Here is an 11,705-nt window from a genome sequence, read left to right as displayed (position 1 = left end):
GCTCACCGGTACCTGGTTTGGGTTTTGCTGGGGTCACTCCACTCCATAGCTCATCATAGCCTTGGTCCAATCCTGGACCAAAGAGCTAAACTCCAGAGGTGAGACAAATGTGACTGCCTTTGACATCAAAGCAGAATTTGATTGACTGTGGCAACAAGGAGCCCTGGTAATATTGATGTCAATGGGCATCAAGGGGAAAACATGGTTGGAGCCATACTTTGCACAAAGGAAGATGGTTGTCATTGTTGGAGGTCAATTGTCCTGTCCCTAGGACATCACTGCAGGAGTTCCTCAGGGTCACATCCTAAGCCCAACCATCTTCAACTGCTTCAACAATGATTTTGCTTCTTTCATAAGGACAGAAGTGCGGATGTTTGCTGATGAGTACATAATGCTCAATTCCATTTGCAACTCTATAGCAAATGATGCAATCCAAGCTTACATGCAACGTGCAACCAAACCACATTTAGACATGGCCTGATTAGAAGGAGATAATACCTGTGCCATAAAAGTAGCAGACTATAACTGTTTCCAACAAGAGAGAGTTAAACCACTTACCATTTACATCCAATGCCAATACTATCTCTGAGCTGCCATTATCAACATCTTCAGGACACCATTGACCAAAAACACAACTGGATCAGCCACATAAATCCCCTAGCTACAAGAGCAAGACAGAGCTTGGGAGTTCTGTGGTGAGTGACTCACCTCCTGACACTCCAGAACCTTTCCATCATCTACAAGGCACAAATCAGGAGTGTGTTGCAATACTTCCATTTTACATGGATTAGAAGAGGTCCAACAATGTTTAAGAAGCTTGACACCATTCAGGTCAAAGTAACCCACTTCATTGTTCCCCAGTAGCTACTCTAAATTTTTATTCCTTCCGCCACTGGTGCACTGTGGCTGCAGTGTGTAGCATTTACAAAATGCACTGCAGTTATCCACCTAGGGTATTTCAACAGCGCTGTTCCAACCCATGACCGTTACCACTAAGGAGAACATGGAACACCACCACCTGCAGGTTCCCCTTCAAGTCGCATACCAGTCTGATTTGGAAATATATCAACATTCCTTCATCATCATTGGATCCACATTGTGGAACTCCCTATCTGAGTGCACTATGGGAGTATCTCACCAGAAGGACTACAGTGCTTGAGAAGGTGGCTCAACATCATAACGAATAAATGAAAAAAGATCTGAAATGAGGAGAAGCACAGGTAAATTTAAAGAAAAGCTGGATAAACACTGGAGGGAGAAAGGAATATAAGGAAAATCTGAGAGGGTTAGGTGGGGGGTGAGAAGAGATCCATGCAGAACATGAACAGTGGTTGAGATAGATGACCTATCTCAATACCAGACAATTCACACATATCCACGTAATTTCAAAACTACTTCCTTTCCTTTCTTTTCTTTCAAAGGACCACATCTTGTACATCTTTTTCAAATTGAGAAATATGAGATCATCCAGCTGGTGCCTATATTTTTAGCAGGCAACGTCCTTCAGTCTGCTTTTGGGGTCTTCCTCCTTGGAACATCAGTTGAAGGAGGGCTGCCAGACTGCCAGTATCAAAAGGAACAATGTTAAACACAAGTCTTCGCTGTGCCATTGTGAGCAACTTATAGCTACTTCAGCATCCCTTTTTTGGCAAGTTGTGGCAATTTAAGAATCAGTCCAATGCCTGAACTTTGAAAATCCTCTATACTGTATGTAGGATGCACTCTGAGCAATCTCTTGCATATAGCCCACACAAAGCAGAGGGCGGACTTTACATTGCAATAATTGATGCACTGTTGCTAAATGGAACTGTGCTTCATACATGAACTGTCATGTACATTATCAAAGTTTCCATTGTTGCAAATATAATGGTCATGAATTTTCTTCCATAACTTTGGCAAGTGTTTGGCAGGAACAAGATTGGATGGTAATTTTATTTTGGAGTTCAATTGATCAAAGGTATTGCAGCAGATTTTAATAAATAATTAGTTACGCTCCAGCTGGACTGTCGAGTCCAAACTCAGCCTGCATTTGAAGAATGTCAAGGTTTTGGAGATCCTTCAGAGGAGACTTTGTAATGTATGTTCTCATATGTTCTTACGACATAGAAGGAGGCCATTTGGCCCATCAAGTCTATGCAAGCTCTTTAAGTAATTCTATCAATCCCATTCCCCCAGTCATTTCCCAGCAACTTTTACTTTCTCCCACACCCATCAATTCCACCCTGATACCCCTACTACAGCTCACCTTTGGGATGTGGGAGGAAAGCGATATATTTAGGGGGAAATCCATGTGATCACATGGAGAACATGCAAACTCCACATAGATGGCACTGGAAGTCAGTATCAAACTTAACTTGCTGGACTTGTGAAGCAGCAGCGTTACCCGATGCATCACTGTGCTGCAGGATATGGGTGATATCGGTATTCAATTATGTGGAGAGTTTAGTTTAATCAGAGTTGTTCTCCTTAGAGCAGAGATACATCAGAGGAGACTTTAAAGGTGTTCAAAGTTATGCAACACTTTAACAGAGAAAATGAGAAGAAACTGCTTCTACTGCAAAGGAAGTCAGCAGCTAAAGGACACAAGGTTAATTGGCAACTGGGAAAATTAAGTTTTGTTTTATGCTTTTTATGAATTTATTGGAATTCACTGTTGGAAAGTACAATGGAAGCAAATCATTTCAAAAATATATAAAATTTAATGTTCTAATTGACATTCCATTTGGTGTAAGAGTTCAGTCTATCTTAGTGAGATTCATTTTTGGACCTCAGCACCTCTGAGCAGCCTTTGAACACAGGTTTGATATTTAGAAACCTATCGTGCGTCACACACCCATCTCCCTCGCACTTCTCTGCTGAACCTCATGTCATTGAGGACCCTCACTACCCGGGACATGTCCTCTTCACGTTACTACCATTGAGGAGGAGGAACAGGAGCCTGAAGACCCACACTCAATGTTTCAGGGACAACTTTTTCCCCTCCACCATCAGATTTTTAAAATTTAATTTATTTAAAAAAATTTTTTATTTACAGCGTGGTAACAGGCCCTTCTGGCCCAACGAGTCCACGCCGCCCATTTTTTAAACCCAAATTCACCTACCCTTACGTCTTTGGAATGTGGGAGGAAACCGGAGCTCCCGGAGGAAACCCACGCAAACACGGGAGAACGTACAAACTCCTTACAGACAGCGACGGGAATCGAACCCTGATTGCTGGCGCTGTAATAGCGTTGTGCTAACTGCTACGCTACTGTGCCGCCTTATCTGAAAGGTCCACAAACCCATGAATACTACCTCATTATTCCTCTTTTGCACTATTTTTTCAGTTTTGTACCTTATAGTAACTTCTATGTCTTTATGTCTTGCACTGTACTGCTGCCACAAAACAACAAATTTCACAACATATATCAGTGATAATAAACCTGATTCTGATCCTGAACCTGGAATACAGAAGTAGTCAAGAAACCATAAATTCACCTGTAACTGCCGTAAAAAATTGTTCCTGGTGGTGTTCCAATTCTTTTAGCTCTGGATCTGGGATTAAACATTGTCCGTTCTTATGATCTGAAGATTTCATCTCTTTGGCAATCACAGGATTCCCAAGTGAAGTGAATTGGGATGATCTTAATCCATGACATTGAGGCTGTAACACAGCCTCTGGCTGGAATCAAAGTGATATATGTTTGCATGCATTGTCATGCTTTCTGAGGTCAGCTTAATTAAAAATGTTTGATGAGCTTTAGGCATCAGGATTCCCATTAGGATGGGATGCTGCAGAATTTAAAGTCTGAAGTTGAATAAAGGGAAATGAAAATGCTAAATTAGATTTCCAGCCATTGAGAAAATATTGATTAAACCTCATGGTCACCATGCCCGCAGGGGGAGGTGCAGCTTCTCAGAGGTTGAATGCAACTGCAGATGTGCTCAGGGAGGAGGTTGGACAAAGGAGGGAGGATAGTGCAGAGTGAAGTCTGTATCTGGAGCAGGTATCAAAGTCATCACAGGCCTTCACCAATTGATTTATCTGTAAGATGAACAACCTCAGGATTACTCAATATAAACAAGTTATAACCTCACATTTGCAATCCCAATGGGGAACATATTGGGTGATACATAATGCATGATTGAACAGGAGCTGCTGTTGGAGCAATCAAGGAAGTTGTTGATCAGGTGTGTTATCCCTTGGTTGAAGAATCTGGGGTCCAGAGTCCATGTATAAAGGAAGGATACTTGCATTTGGCTTTGGATGTGGTTGGGATGGGGAGGGTGGTCAGGACAATGACAGGGAAGCTGGGTTGTTGGGGAGATAATGGAGGTTATATAGAGACAAACAAGTGGGCTTAAGAACATCAACAGCATAGAGTGTTGGTGGGTGGGAGTGAGCAGTGATGATCAGCTAAGGTGAGGTTCTATTAAAATACTGAAACAAATGTTCCACCTCCAGTCAAGACATATGTCAGTGTGTTAGGCCCATGCTAATTGCAGGTCTTGGCTGAGAAGTATAAATTCACCCAAGTAACTTAAAAGTGAGAATTGCATATTGTTTGCATATGCCTTTATCTATTTTCAGGAAGAGTGTTGCTGATGCACATATGTTAAAAAAAATTCCATTGCACTCCAAGGCATGGCTTCATCTTTTGATTAGGAACTTTACAGTTTCTTGGGTGCAAAGCTGAGGACAACAATTCAGATCAGAACCATCTTTGCTATGTTTTTGGGCTACAGCTGCTGGTAATTGTTCTGTTATTGCCAATTATATGACTACTTCCTAATGGCTAACTCCATTTTGGTCATAGGAACCCTGCAGAAAATTGGTGAGTGAATTTCCATTACTCATTTCCTTATGTGCTCTGTGGATCACGCAAAGGAAAATATAACATCCAGGACTGGTTCCAAACAAGTAGGAAGGAAGGGCTGGGAATCAGTGGCTGGGATGGATTTTCAGATCTTAGGGCCCTTATTTAGTGTTAAGATGTGGTTGGGGCGGATGGGAAGGTGGCTTGAGTAACTGGAGTTGGGGCTTTAACTCTGGAATCTGAGGGGGGCTGGTGGTCACTGATCAGGGGGTGTTTGGTGTTGGAGTATTTGCAGATTTGGGAAGTTTTGGGATTGGGAGGCTGGGTCACAGTGATATTGGGGAGTCAGAGTTTCTGGGATAGGGTGATTGGAGATTGGGGCCTGGGCCAACTTTTCATGCTAATAAACAATATTTCTACTTTCTGATTTGTTTTTTTTTCAGTTTATTGGTATTGGTTTATTATTGTCACTTGTACCAAGGTACAGTGAAAAACTTGTCTTGCATACCAATTGTACAGGTCAATTCATTACACAGTGCAGTCACATTGGGTTAGTACAGAGTGCATTGAGGTAGTACAGATAAAAACAGTAACAGTACAGAGTAATCTGTCACAGCCACAGAGAAAGTGCAGTACAATAAGGTGCAAGGTCACAACAGGTAGATCATGAGGTCAGAGTCCATCTCATTGTATAAGGGAACCGTTCAATAGTCTTATCACTGTGGGATAGAAGCTGTCCTTGAGCCTGGTGGTATGTGCCCTCAGGCTCCTGTATCTTCTCCTCAGGCTTATGCATTTCAATAAAAACAGAAAATGATGGAAATACTCGTCAGGCCAGGGTGATAACAAACAGAATCATTGTTTCGGGTCAATAACCTTTCATCAGTACTGGAAAATGTTAGAGGCATAAATTTGATTTTTATGTGCTGTTTACTTCAGCACCACTTGGTTGAAAATGAACTTTTCCCAGAGTGAAATGTGTCAACAACCATTTCTCTTTTATTTTCCATCAACAGGAAATTCAGCTGGGGGTGCAAGTCAAGTGTGGGCACCTGGCATTATTTTCCTCTCAAATTATGTTGTTTCCACTGGGTGGAGTAGGTGTTTGATACTCAGGGAGGAGTGATAGGGTGCCCAAAGGATACAAGATAATGAATGGGACTTATCCTCATGATGTCCTGGTCTTAGTAGCATTAATGTAACCCAGTTTCTCAGTTGTGCCAACAAAGGTTGCTACTTGTATTAATATTCTCTGATTTCTCTGGCAATACTCCAAATGGAACACTGCGCAGGGAGTGATATAATTTGATAAGGAAATTATGCTTTTGCATCTCTAACTTTTTCCAGTTCTGATGACAGGTCAGTGGCCTGAAACAATAAACCACTTTGTGTTTTTCTGAGCAAAAATGCACTCTTGACCTGATGAGTATTTCTGGTATGTTTTGTTTTTTATTGCAATGTGAAAACCTATTAATATAAAAAAACAAATATCATCTTTAAATGTTGCTTCCTAGCATGTAAAATCAACAGATTTCTAGAGAGGCATCCATCTGAAAACTCGAGGATAATAATGATGCTTTAAAATATTGTGCAGAAGAATTTTAGCCCCCCAGGTATTTTGGATCTTTAAAATGTTATAACATTTGAGGACAAGAAAATTTAGATCAAATTAAAATGCAGTAAAACCAAATGTATTGCAATTTTGTAAAGACATTTTATTTGAAAGTAAATACAAAGGAGGCAAATGAATTTACCATGCTGTGCAAGCTTTTTAAGGAGTAACCCGACTAGTCTCACAGTCCTGCTCTTTTTGTGTAGCACAGTAGGTCTTTAAACACTCAAATATACTGGATACCCAATTTGCTTTTGAAAGTCGCCATTGACTCAGCTTCCACTGCAATTATAAGGCTGTGCAATTCAGATCACAACAGTGTCCACAACTATTTTGTCTCATATCTGCTTTGATTTCTTTTATCAATTTGTGTCAATTGGTATCCTTTTATTTTCATTCAATGAAAGTAGATTAATGTGATCAAAACTGCTTATCCTATTAAATCCTCCTTTCCAGATGTATTGCAATTTCTAAACTGTTGTTTCTTAAACTTAGATTTATTGGGATAGTTTAGAATAAACACAGTTCAAGAGATCATTTTAAATTCTCATCAAAGAAGCTTTCCCTATTAGATTTATTAGTGACTATCTTATCTTAAAACCTTTAGTTTTACGTTCCTCCAGTGTCTACTGCATTACACTGCTAAATCCCATATCTACCTTAGTGAATTCCTTCATTTTTTAAAGAGCCCAAACAAATCACCTCTTGATCTTCCCTTTTCCAAAGAAAAGAGCTCTAATTTGTTCAGCCTTTCCTGAAAGTTGAATTGCCTCAGTTCTGGTATCATGCTTGTAAGTCTTCTTTGTAGATTCTGACCTTAATCAAATATTCATGTTAATAGGACCTTCTTTTGACCTCTGTGTGCTATTACATTTTATACCAAAACCTGCGATGTCAACTGAAATCAGTCTGTGATCAATATCCTTTTTTTTCAGCCTTTACTGGAAATCTATTATTTAATATTTGATACCATCAATAAGATTTAATTGCTTATTGCTCAAAGGCTTTTGACATAACTACAAAACAACAACAAACTAATAAGCCCAGGGCAAGCACTTAATTATAGTATTGAGAAAACAAATCTAAATTAGAAAAATAAAATAAATAAGCTACTTATGTCTAAGAAAATTTCTTGCAATACAGTAATGAATCTTTTACCATTGACGAGTTCAACACATCACAGACTCTGTTAGACATCCAATGCATAAACAATTCTTAGCCAGTAAGAGAAAATCAAAGCAACCCAAGGGACTTAATACAGGAAAAGAGTATTCTAATTACAGGAATAACACATGGACAACCTGCTCAAAGACACCAGTAATTATGCCAGGAAACGAATTATCTCCCAACCAGATTCAGAATCTTAATCTGGATATAATTTAGAAGAGAGCCTGAAATAATTCAATATCTGGAAATTCATCAGAAATCTTCTCAAAAGATGAAGAATCTATCAATAATAGATAATGGTTTACAGTGTCATAATTATCACTGGACATCAGCTTGAACCCCATCGCATCAAAAAGATGGTTAAACAAAAGAAGTCACAAATCAGGGATTTTATACATTATTTATTGTTTAGCCTGTTTTGTTTCACCTTTTTTTTGTTGTCTGGTTTAGAATTTCCTTGTAAGTTGTACTTTGCGGAGGCTGTCACTCATCATTTATAAAAGTGCAACATTCATTCTGTCAGAATATTACCCTTGGGAGCAAGTTATTGCAATGTTACCATTAAGTGTAATAAGCTAACAGCGTTGTTACTTGGACAGTTTTGATGGATTGATGAGGTACGACTATGTGCAGATATTACACAGTAGGTGGCCAGCGACATTTGCTGTATGGTACCATAGAATGAAAGAATATAATTGGAACTAGTTACATGTGGCTTATATTTGAAAGATTGCTGCCAAACATGGTAGAACCACCAGCTTATTTCAGTTTCTACAACATCAAAAAAAAGCTGGCATGTCCAAACTACACTAACTCAATCAAAATCCAATATGGAGAAGCATTCATGTATGTCTCATGAGATGTATTCTGAACAGTTAGTAAAGGTATTTTAATCAAATGTATTCTGCCCTGATTTGTAGGGATATTTTAGTAGGCGTCTTCCAACCAGTTTAGTGGTTTATTTTGACGGATGCACTCTGATGTGTTTGTGGGTGAATTCACTTAGTTATTATGAAACAGAAGGATGCTATTCTGCTCATCAGGTCCATGCCGCTTCCCAGCAGAGCCATCCCATCAGTCCTATTTCCCCCCACCTCCTCTTATTTTCCCTGCAGCCCTTCAGCTTATTCTCTCTCACATGCCCATTAACTCCCCTTCTGATTCTTTTTGCCACTGACCTATATAAGGGATAATTTTCATTAGCCAATTCACTCACCTGTGCATCTTTGATTGAAAATATAATAATGGAAGTATAGGGACATTATACAGAAGCTAATTGATAAATATATTCTGAGAAAACAGCAGGTATATTTTGGTCAGATATAGTCTGATGGATTTTTAGGGTATTCGGCAGCATACTTTGATGGAACATATTAGATCAGATTGTTGGGATGGTTTGGCAAGGTACTTTCTGATCCCAGATGGCTGAGATGATTTGGTGAGGCATATTATAATGGGATCATTGGAGCAACTGCAGAAAGTCTATGATCTGGATGTCTTGGTGAGGTGCTTACAATGGATTTGTTGCTGAGTTTGATTTGGTGCATTTTGCCAGGACACATTCAAATTGGTGCATTGGATACTTGGTGGAGTGTATTATGACTTGTTTTTATGTGGGAGGTATTTTGCTGGATTTCTTGGAGAATTTGAACAGGACTATTGATATTTCTTGAACATTGGGAGGGGGTTGCTGTCAAAGTAAGATGGGTCTACTGATGAATTATGAGGCATTCTCTTGAGGGATGAGCTGATTTGTGTGTAACAGCAGTTGCAAGCAGTTTTGTTGAGGTTCATGCTGATAAACTTGCTGAGAAACTCATTTTGATTTTGAAGTCTGGTGTGAATCTCAATTGACATTGTCAGCCTATTTGACATATCATGACATTTTCAGGCTTTCAAATTGATTTGCTTACTATTATCCTTTATTTTTCAGAAAACGTACATTATCAGTTTTTAGATAGTATCTGAAACTTAACCAAAAACCACAGTGTGCTCTCAAAATGAAAACCACTGTATCACAAGTAGGCTGAAGATCCCTAATCATTTATTTTCCATTAGCGATTCAATTCAGTTTAGTAGCAGAAAAAAATTATCAGTGGATAAAAAAAATTTTGGTCAAACCTTGTTACAATACATCACACCCTGAGGTTCTTCTTCCAACTTCAGATTTTGAACTTCTAGCAAATGAACTTGCTAATAAGGAGAATTAAAATTAAGATCCTCCTGGGCTGGACTTTACTGTGCTGGACTTAATCTGGATTCAACAATGAAGAGATGTTAACATTAATTCAGGATCTTTGTAGTAGCAGTCAGCAGTGTACAGAATGGGTTAACGTCATAGCCAATGCATTTGCAAAACATTTTGCTGTAACAGATAGGAAACAGAAGTTTGCTACATATGCAACTGACCCAATGCTGGAATGTGCTTACTGAAAATAAAAATTCCAAGGACGTTGAACCACAAGATTTATCAGCCTTGAATATCAAAACTTAATTCGTCGGTACATAAGAACATAACAAATAGAAGCAGAAGTAGGTCATTCAGACTCTTGTGCCTCATCCACCATTTAATAAGATCATGGCTGATCATTTAGCTTAGCACCGCTTTCTTGCATGAACCCATTTCCCTTGATTCCCTTAATATCTAAAAACCTATCTATCTTTATCTTGAACGTATTGAGTGACTGAGCCACAGCCATTCTCAGTAGGAAATTTCAAAGGTTCTAAAGAATTTCAATGGTTTAGTAGCCTGTGGTTGAAGAAATGTCCTCAATGGCTGACCATTATTTTGAGATGTGATCCCTAGTTCTACACACCCCATCAAGAGGAAATGTCAACTATGTATCTACCCTGTCAAGGTCTTTAAGAACTTCAAAACCAATCATACCTTGTCAGCAAAACTCTTACTGGTGCTCACATTTAGTTACTAGATATGTTCTGCTAGTAGAGCTTTGCTCCACATTGTGTATCAAATGCATATTACTTGCACCCTGTAAGTTTCATCCACATAAGGCTAAGGGTATAAAGCCCCAGGGATAGGAGTAAACTGATCTAGTGCAGGGTAGGGTCTTGGACAGATTGGAACTTATGAAGGTTGGGAGGCTTGTAAGGAGGCCACAGGAAAAATCAAGCCTAGAAGTGCTGATAGGATGGTAAATGTTTCATTGTTGGGAGCTGTCACCCAGTGTTACATATGAACACGATTGTGGAGGTGAATGTGATCACTGACTGATAGGATTAGAATGACAGGAAGTTCTGCACTAATTTGAACAGAATGCTAAGGGTTTCATAAAGTGTGATTTTTTTTACACTTGTGGCTAAGAAGCAGGAAGCAGACTCTAAAAAAAGAATGTGGAGTTCATAACAGAAGCCAAATATTATGACTTTGCTCTTCTGTATGTTCAGTGGCTTTTCACATTGGGTAGGGAGGTCAAGTAACATGGGAGTGTTTGTGGGGCTAAGAGAGATGACACGGGGTTAAAGCTGGGTGATAGCAGCATAAAGAGATTCTGTGCTTACTGATGGCAATACTGAATGGCAGCCTGCAAGTGAAGAAAAGAAAGGAGCCAGGAAAGAGCCATGCTTGTTGGTTGGCTTCTCGGGTCCTTTACACATCTTGCATTGGGAAGAGAAGCTGGAGATGGACTGTCTGTGTTTGGCTATGTAACAGTAAAGATGTGTAAAGACACTTGCAGGGACTGATAACGTGAGAGTCAACAGGAGGATGAGAATATGGTCAACTATAAAACACCACCAAAAGTTTGAAGAAGGCACAGAGGAAAAAGACCATTGTCATTAGAACAATTTATCAGCGTTCCATCTGAAATATGTTGACTTATGATTTATGATAATGTTCAATCAAATAAAAACCTCAGAATCTAAGTAGAAACCATTGTGTCCCTGGGTTTTTGCAAAACATCAGGAAAGATAAATTTGAAGTTTGAATGCTATCACCAGAAGGAGACCTATCTGAAACTTCAACAAAGAACAAACAGGATGAAGAATCATCATTTTCTCACTCATGTTTGACACATTTGCGTTTTGTCATTATGTAGATGGACTGGTTAGAGATCATGTAGTCAATTATTGCAGATTCAAGTTATAGCTCTTTATGGCTTAAAACTGGGTGA

Source organism: Pristis pectinata, chromosome 22 (genome assembly GCF_009764475.1).
Source record: "Pristis pectinata isolate sPriPec2 chromosome 22, sPriPec2.1.pri, whole genome shotgun sequence".
Lineage (NCBI taxonomy): Eukaryota > Metazoa > Chordata > Chondrichthyes > Rhinopristiformes > Pristidae > Pristis > Pristis pectinata.
This window is presented reverse-complemented; position numbering follows the sequence as displayed.